At 42.7% G+C, this 8553-nt stretch overlaps 1 protein-coding gene across 1 annotated transcript in view; it reads left to right on the top strand.

Annotated features, from left to right (window-relative positions):
- The first annotated feature begins 6567 nt into the window (after window positions 1–6567).
- Window positions 6568–8553, top strand: part of PHLDB2 (pleckstrin homology like domain family B member 2) — a 112823-nt gene continuing 110837 nt past the window's right edge. Inside the window, exon 1 of the mRNA XM_084533569.1 lies at window positions 6568–6674. The gene's annotated coding sequence lies outside the window, so the exon portion shown is untranslated. The remainder of the gene's footprint in view (window positions 6675–8553) is intronic.

Genomic DNA, 8553 nt, shown 5'->3' with positions numbered 1-8553 from the left:
GCTCTTTTGACTGAGCTCACTTTATTTCTGCAGAATAGTGCCATTGAGGAAGAAAATCTAAGCTCTAGGGTTTTTGAGAGGTGCTGTACCTTCCTGCAGTCATGTCCCCAGGAAGTCAGAGCTAGGCAACATACTCATTGGGAACACGCTGTGCTGGGAACTTCTCGAAGTAGTAGTGCAAAGTGATTGGGAAATGATATGCTTGTACATGCCTGAATGAACAGGGGTAAAAGCATGTCGTTGCATGGATCAAGTTCTATCTTGAAGGGCAGATGTTTTCATGTAGCATCTATTGCCCATAATGCAGGTGATGAAGATCCATGGTAACACTCAATCAGGAATTGAAATATTGATAACTATCCCCAAAGATGGGATAAATATTAAATGCTGGTCAGCCAGAGAGGTCAGTAAGACCTCAGTCAGTCAGACTCAGTCAGACTCAGGTCAGTCAGTCAGACTCAGTCAGACTCAGGTCAGTAAGTAATTTTGGGTTACTTTCAGCTCATCCATTTCAAGAATGTGAAGAGGGGGGAATGGGTGAGCCTGATTTCCTTGTCTTTGGGCAGTTGGCTGGTAACTGGTAGGTGCTGTGTTTGTAGATCTTAAAATCCTAAAGGTAGAGATAGGAGCTCAGAGCCTAATCATCACTATTCATACTGCTGGGTCTGAGACTACACGAGTGGCTGCAAACCAGAGTGGATTAACAGTGACTCAAGTCCATAGCTAACACAGTATATTGTAATAATCTGTCTGAAGCATCCTATAGGAAGGGGGTGTGCCACTTGTTTTTAATGAATATCTACATATGCAGTGCAAGTCCAATGTGAATAATATTAAGTTGCCATTTTGTGTATTTTAAAAAAATAAAGTACTGATGGTAACTAACTTGATGTGTGACTCTCTAACTTCAGATTCTGTTTTTCCAGGTCAGGAATCACATACTTCTGAGGGAACTTTGGGTGCAAGAGTCAGTATGATTTCACAGCATTGCTTCCCTAGTAGGTTAAATAGCTCTTGGTGTCTGTGTTTCAGCCTCGTACCTTTCAGCAACGTTGCACCAAGGCACACGTGCATATACGCACACGTGCACACAGAAGATATGCTTTACAAAGCATATAATGAGACTGCAGAAACAAGACCTGTGCTCTGTGACAAATTTATGCATACCCTTTATGCAGAGTTCCACTCTTGGCATAAACCTGTGATTAGCTCTAAATAGAATCATTCCTGAGTTGCACGTGGCTTAGCATTTGCATCTTAGGAGATGCCAGTGAACTTGCAGGCAGATTTTTAGCCAGGGCGAGTGTGAACTCTTCCACACAGTCTGAAGGGAAGCCAGCTTGAAACCTGGTGCATGCTGCCAGCTGCTCTAATTGCAGGTGTAACTGGAAGGTAAGCAGAACACAGGTAGGATCTAGAGCTGAGCAGTGGTTACAATTGGGTATGTTTCCCATCAGGTAAGTGGCAAAACAGCCGTTTGTGTTGGAGCTTAAATTTTGCATTTGACCAAAAATCTCATCTCCAGTTTCAATACAAAAATCGGTCGAGTTCTTAGGTGGGCAAATAGTGAAAGAAGAAACATTTTTCTTTGATCTGCTGTTTAGTAAGCTGAGCTGCTGCTCTTGGGGGATCAACTGCAACTTGGGGATGTTCTGCTCCATGCAGTTGATGGCAGTGTCTCCTCCTGAAACTGAGATGGGGGTCTTCTGGGAAAGGCAGTTTTTCAGGGAAAGTCAGTGACTGGCCTGGATAGTAACAGGTAAGTTTCTGTGTGATAAAACATTAAGAGAATTATGCTAGTAATCAACTTTGTATCAATTTAGAGACTTTATTTAAATTACAAACAGTATTATAGGCTATTTAGGGAATGGTATTTTTGAACTTTTTTGTACTTCTGTATGTGCAGAGTAGAAATATGCAGGTCTGCAGAGGGAGACCTGCAGAATGATTCAGGGTCTGCTTTAAAGAAGGTTCTGCCAGGTGCATAGGTGCACAGCTTCTGTCTACAGGTGTCACAAGAGCAGGCCCCCTTCCTTCCAGCAGCGAGGAAGAAAATCGTCCTGGGGCAGAACTGTTCACATGGCTGATTATGGCAATTCAAAAGTTTTCAGCAATATTACATACTGGCTGAAATTATGGATGGTTGAGAATTAGGTAGTACTTGACAGGTGAATGCTTCATTTAATTTCTGTTTTGTGCTTCTTTAATTTTTGTTCATTTTGTGTGTTGGTAGTATCAAACAAAACAAAGCTGTTTATTGCAAGAGAAAACTGTTCAAGAAGGGCTTCCAGTTGAGAAGCAGAAGCAGCTGAGGAGCATTCCTGTGCTGTTGTAGGTGCCTGTGATAAGCAGTCCCCTCAGGGGAGAGGGGAAGCTCACGGCAGTACTGTGGTTGCTGATGCATTGAGGTAGCTAGGCGGTAGTTGCATTGAGTGGAAGCTGTATGGCATTGTCGTTGCAGAAGGTCACTCTGCAGCAGTAGCCAGCACATTAGCTGGTGGATGAACCTTTGGAAGAGTCCTGGTGAGTCAGGAGATGCTGAACAGAGACTGGGTCTTCGTGTGAAGGCTTGCAAGTTTGCTGAAATGGCTTAAAATCTTAAACAGTGCATGCAAAGCACAGATGGTATCTTTTGCTTAGCTTTGAAAAGGTAATTTCTGTGTTTGCTCAGACGCTGAGGGTTTTCGAGATCTCTGGTATTTCATCTGTTATGATCACGAGGATGTTTTGATAACGTTTGTGGAAATGTGCTCGGGGCTGCTGAGCAGAGAGGCAGGCAAACTGCAGGACAAGCCATGCCCTCAGCCCCCTGCTGTGTACTGCAAACAGCACCTTGGTCTTTCTTATCTTTTTGTACCCCGACGACCAGTTCCTCTTGGGTCAAAAATTTGGTTATCTACAGTACAGAAGCAAGAGAGAACTGTTTTTTGTTTGTTTGTTTGTTTGTTTTTGTTTGTTTGGTTTTTTTGTTTTGTTTTGTTTTTTCTTTTTTCTTTTTTTTAACATGTTGCTTCTTGCAAATCTGCTTTAAGAAAAGGGAAATAAAAGACTGCCTGAGGGGGTGTTCTTCCCTGTATCAAAGTCGTCATCTGGCAGCCTGGGTGGAGAAAAGCGTTGTTTGTTTGGTGAGGTCTGTAAATAAGAACTAAAGATGATAAAAATATTTTCCTTGAACTTTCTGCTACTGAGTGTTCACTTCTGTCTTTGCTCATAGCAACTCAGCCCAGGGTTGGGTTTGGGTATTGCTGGGTTGTCTCCCAGCTTGACATTAGCAAGCCTAAAATCACAAGTGAAAAGGAAACAAAAGGCATCCTTAGAGACTGGAACAGTGGAAAGGAAGGAGGAGACAAATGCTGAAAGGTATGTAGCAGAGATTGTGCTGCTGCTTTCCCTTTGAAACAGATAATTAAGCCTTTTTCAGTTTGGGGGTTTCTGGAGAACAAATTACTACATGAAATTCACCCTTTGATTCACATCCAGTACAAAGTTCATCTGATAAGTTAAATGCAGTTCCATGTTTATAAAAGTGCTGAATTGGATTTGATCATATCCTTTGAAAGACTACCCTGGCAGCAAATAAAATACAATTCGCCAGATATTTCTTCAGAGGAAAAATAGCAATCACTAGTATCTCAAACTAAATATTTCTTGCCAGAGTTCTTTTCCTATAATTTTGCATTTCTTAAAGGAGTCATAAACACTGAAGCATTAGAGACAGACATCTCATCTGTGAGATGGTGCCTACTGCTGAAAAAAAAAATAAATGTTTTGGTCATTGCCAAAACAAAAGTGTGCGTTGCAAAGATAATCCTTTTCTGGTCCTCCATAAATCTTTCTTGAAAACCACCTTTGATAACAAGATTGTCTGAGGATGAATGCTGCAAGCTGTCTCACCATGTTGCTGCCTTTGTTGCACACGACAGATGTGTTCAGAGTGGTGAGCTGGTATTTCTCAAGACTTCTCACCCCCCTGCATGCTGGATATGTTCAGTGTGTAGCCATACACAGCACTGACAATGCTTGAAACCAGGCAGTTTTTTGAGGCTGTTAGTTTTGAGACAAATGCAAAACTCAGTGTAGACTTGCTAAAAATGAGAGCTTCACAAAGGGAAAACAAGGCTGCTGCTACAGTGGTTTACACTAGCAAAAGCTTAATGTATTTAGAAGCTTCTAATAGCTCTTAACAGGTAATAGTTTCTTTTCATTGTACTCTGTCTGGAAAGATTTGGTGGTGCCACTTGGATTTTATACACAAGGGGGGCTGCTTTCTCAGATGTTTACTAGACTGCTATCTCTTGGAAAGAAATACCGAAAATTAGACCACTAGGAAAGTGCTTGCTTATAGCAATAAATGAGATAATTCAAGTCTTTCCTTCTTGTGCTTATTGCCAAGAACAAGGACTTCTGAGTAGTTAAATTTCCCTTCTGTAGTTAGTTCCTTCCTCTTGTCTTGGGGCTAGGCTCTTTCTTTTCCAGGGCTGAAGGATAATGCGGGCAGTGTTAATAACACACACCAAAGGAAGAGCTTCTCAAGATCATGATTATAGTAAAATTCTGTTTACCCAAAAATGAAATGAGCTTGGCCATTTGGTCTGTACTGTTACTACAATCCAGCTTTCTCAGTGCAGAAAAGTCTGTAGAAGCTGTTGCAGCTATGATTTTCTCAGAGAATGAGAAATAAGCTTGAAACTGAGCCTCCAGAGGACATTGGAGCTTCCACTAAAACATATGCGTAGAAGGATAACAAGCAATCAACTTGAAATCCTTATTTTCCTGCTATGTTGGATGTGAGTGCTTGGGTAGGGCACTTTGGGAAAACTAAGAATGAAAATCCTTCCTACTGTTTTTATACTCACTGAAATGTATGTATGTATTTACTGAACAGACTGGTGTCCCCAACCTCCCAGAGGGTACAGGTAAGTAAATAAGGAGGCTCACCAGGATGGTGTACCAGGTCTCTACTTACCACATCTCTTCTCATTGTTAGAGAGGTGCAGTTGCCCTGCCATGTTCCCAGGATCTTGCGGATCTTGCTTTTGGTCTCTGTTGGTCTCTGTGATATTCTTGGACCTAAGATACCCCTGGAAGTGACAGCTGAGACTTTGTGGATTTCTCAAGCCTTGCCAAAATCATGGAAAGATATGAAAGTTGCAAACTGAGATCACATTGTTACCTTTAGGAGAAAAATGTCATTTCCTTCTAATATGCTGAAAATTATCATTGTGATCATTATTCCTGCCCAGATCAAAGGTGCTGCACTACTTTCATTAATGCTTGACAGATGTTCCTGCTATGGTACCAAGGACTGCAAAGATGTAAATCTACATAGACTCTAGGGTAAGCAGACTGAAACTGAACTGATGTATGAATATGAAAATGACTTCTGCTTAATGCAGTGGGTGCATGCGCTACCTCGCTTTTCCTGCAGATGCAAGTGAGACACACCTCCCTGGGGAATGCTGACCCTGAGGTCAAAGCTAGGCTCAAGCATATGCTCCAAGATACCATCTTTAAGACTTCAGTGTGCCACACCTACTATTTTCTTGAAGAATCCTACATGTGGTAGGACAGGAGAGAGAGCAAATAGGTAGTGTCTCATGCTAGGAACCTCAAGTCCATACCCAGACTTCTTTTGTTCCTGTCTTGCTGGATTCTCATCAGTCAGGACATGTCTGCTCTGCCCAGTGATCCTCATTATTAATGCTGGTGCTATTGTTTTCCTAGCTCAGAGGTAGCTGGCGCATGTAGTTGTATTCCCCAAGAGAACTTAATTAGATTAGGTATGGCTTTCTGGCTCCAGGTTGAGACAGTGTTCAGACTGACTTTTTTTTTTTTCAGAGCTGATGGGTCTAGGACTAGTGTAGAAAGCTGCCTTTTAGTTTCAAAAGCACTTAACCACCCTACTAAATTGTTAGCATTGGCAAAATGCCACCAAATAGAACGCAGCCTGGGTCCAGCAGGGTGATAGAGGTGTTTGTTCTTGCTTTGATTTTCTGTCCTTTTGAATAACAACCAAGAACGACCACCTGAGATTCAAAGCTTTTGCCATCCAGATCAGGTGACAGCAGGAAACATTAGAACTGAATTTAAGGAAAATATGTACTTTTTTTTTCCTGTGATCTTCTCTTTTGCTGGCACTGCATTCAGTGTTAGAAGGTGTTTGTGAAGTAAAGGAAAAGGAGAATGCAGAAAATGCCAAGAATTCTCGCATCGTGTTTTCTTTCTGTTAAGTGTCTAAGAGTGAGAAACTCATAGCAGCATTTCCAGACATGTATTCAGAATATAATTACTCCAAGATGCATTTCGTGCTTGTTTTGCTATTTGGCGAGGGAGTATCCTTCCCTGGAGACATTTTTGGAGTCATGTTATCATCCTGCCCGATGAGTGGACTTGCTGGTGTTTGTAAAACTCCATTTGTTGTCTTATCTGTTAGCTGTTCTGTTTCAACACACCTTTAGCTGACCTGTGCCTGGAGTGTTCTTAAACATTGCAGACATACTAAGTGTAACAGTCTTCCTTTGAAATGGGACTGCAGCACTTAAACTTAGCAGCATGGCAAAAGGAGTAGTAGATGCAGGTGGTGGTGGTGCTTTTCAGAGTACCTAAACCAGTCTGGAGAGACCTGGTAATGACACAGTGTGGAACCATGTAAGCGTGATACTCCAGTGGGATAGGTAAGTTAGGATCTACCTGCTTATTGAGCTTTTTTTGGGGGGTGGGAGGGTGGTATTAGAGATCTAGGGGTATTGCAGGTTACAGAAGGAGCACTTGCAAAGGATTTGAAATCAAGCCACTGCATTGCATTTGCTTTCCTGGAGGAGAAGGTCACTAGAGACAGTTAATAGAGCTCTAGCTGCTGAGCTCACCAAACATTCTTCCAGTTCAATGGCCTATGCAGAATGATGTGTTTAGTCAATGTTTAATTCCTAAGCAACAAATGGTGATTGTCATACTGGAAGGCACTTGTGGTGTTGACTAAAGCAGTGGAGGCCAAGGATTAAAAAGGTCATGTGGGGAGATCCCTTCTGCAGCCTCAAAGCTTTCTCCTCCTGGTCAGGTCCCTTCAGAGCAGGAGGAACACATGCTGTTTTCCAGTAGGAAAACAAGCCAATAGTTTCTAATACTGAAAATTGATTGGGGCTGTTTATGGCAATAAACTAGGTAGTTAAAATCTTTCCTTCTCATGCTCTTGCTTCGGCCCCCAGGAGAGGCAGATTGTGGGCCTTCAGTGTAAGGGGAAAGGTGCAGCAGCAGCCGAGGAGGCCAAGGACCACCTGTACAGCCAGGGTTTGGCAAGGAGATGCATGGAGAGCTGCCCACAGAGCCACAGGGAAACCTGGGTGACAGCTGGGATGCCAGGTAGAAAATTCACGAAGCTTTTCTGTTGCATGAGTCAGGAATGAGAAGAGCCCTCTTCTCACAGCTGAGTGCCTCTAAACCTGCCTCACTGTTTTCCAAACGCTGCCTGCACTGAAGCTGGTACTTCCCTGTTTTTTTAGCAAGTAACTTGCTCTTAAAAAGCCATAATCCTTGTGTCCAGCACAGATTTTAAGGCAGGTGAGGTGCTTCCTACTGAGGACAATTCTAGGTTACTGCCACATCTGCTGGAGTTTTTCTTATATGTGGCAACTCGCTGCTGAAGGAGGGCAGGCATGGCCAGGTCTGCAGGCTCTGAGCAGCGGCTAACTAAGGCTGTTTATCCCAAAGCCTGGCCTGTGTTTGTCTGCAGCAGCTTGTTCCAAGGACTGATAGCTCAGGCTCTGTGTGGGGGTGATGCTTCCTCCTCCTATGAAACCAGCTCAAAGCATTGTCCAGGCCTATAGGACTGGCTTGGCTGTTCTTACATCTGTGTCAAAGGGGATCTGTGTGGAGATCCTCTCTGCATAGTTGCTAGGAGGATCAGGCTGATTTTTCCTTTATTTTCCACACTTCATACATTGACATATACAATAGCAAAGGCTATGCTGTGCCTTTCTAGTACTGCCTGGAAAAGTACACTGGGACTTTGAAATAAAAAGAGCAAGTGCCTTTAAAACCACTGCACTTCCCAGCTTGCTATTCAGTATTTGGGTCTGCTGCATCTTGAAAGCAGATAGACCTGTTTCCAGTTTTTTTGGTAGGCTGTTAGTGAGCCTGGGCATGTGCAACACAGACCAGAGCTCTGCTTCAATTTTAGGAGATTAAGGCGAGACTGAGGAGATCATCTTTGATCTACCAATATCTCAGCAGTTTCTCTCTGAAGAGAGGGCTAAGGGGCATGCTAATGGCAGGGCATATGACTGCTTGCATCCCAAATGCTGATTCAAATGCTGATTTAGTGGGGAACCAGGAGTACATTTTAGTCTATGAAATTTCTACCTGCAGAATAGGTTGAGTACTAAATCACTGATCTATAACGGTTTCAGTCATGGTGGTTTGGGTTTTTTTTGCTTGTTTGTTTTTGTTGGTGTGTTTGCCCTTGTGAACATCTAGGGCAGCTTTGTGAAAGTCATCATATGTGCAGTCTTTGCTTTATTTTTATTTTTTTATTTTCATGTTGTTTAACTTCAGAAT

Source organism: Aythya ferina (assembly GCF_964211825.1).
Source record: "Aythya ferina genome assembly, chromosome: 1".
Classification (NCBI taxonomy): Eukaryota; Metazoa; Chordata; class Aves; order Anseriformes; family Anatidae; genus Aythya; species Aythya ferina.
This window is presented reverse-complemented; position numbering and strand designations above follow the sequence as displayed.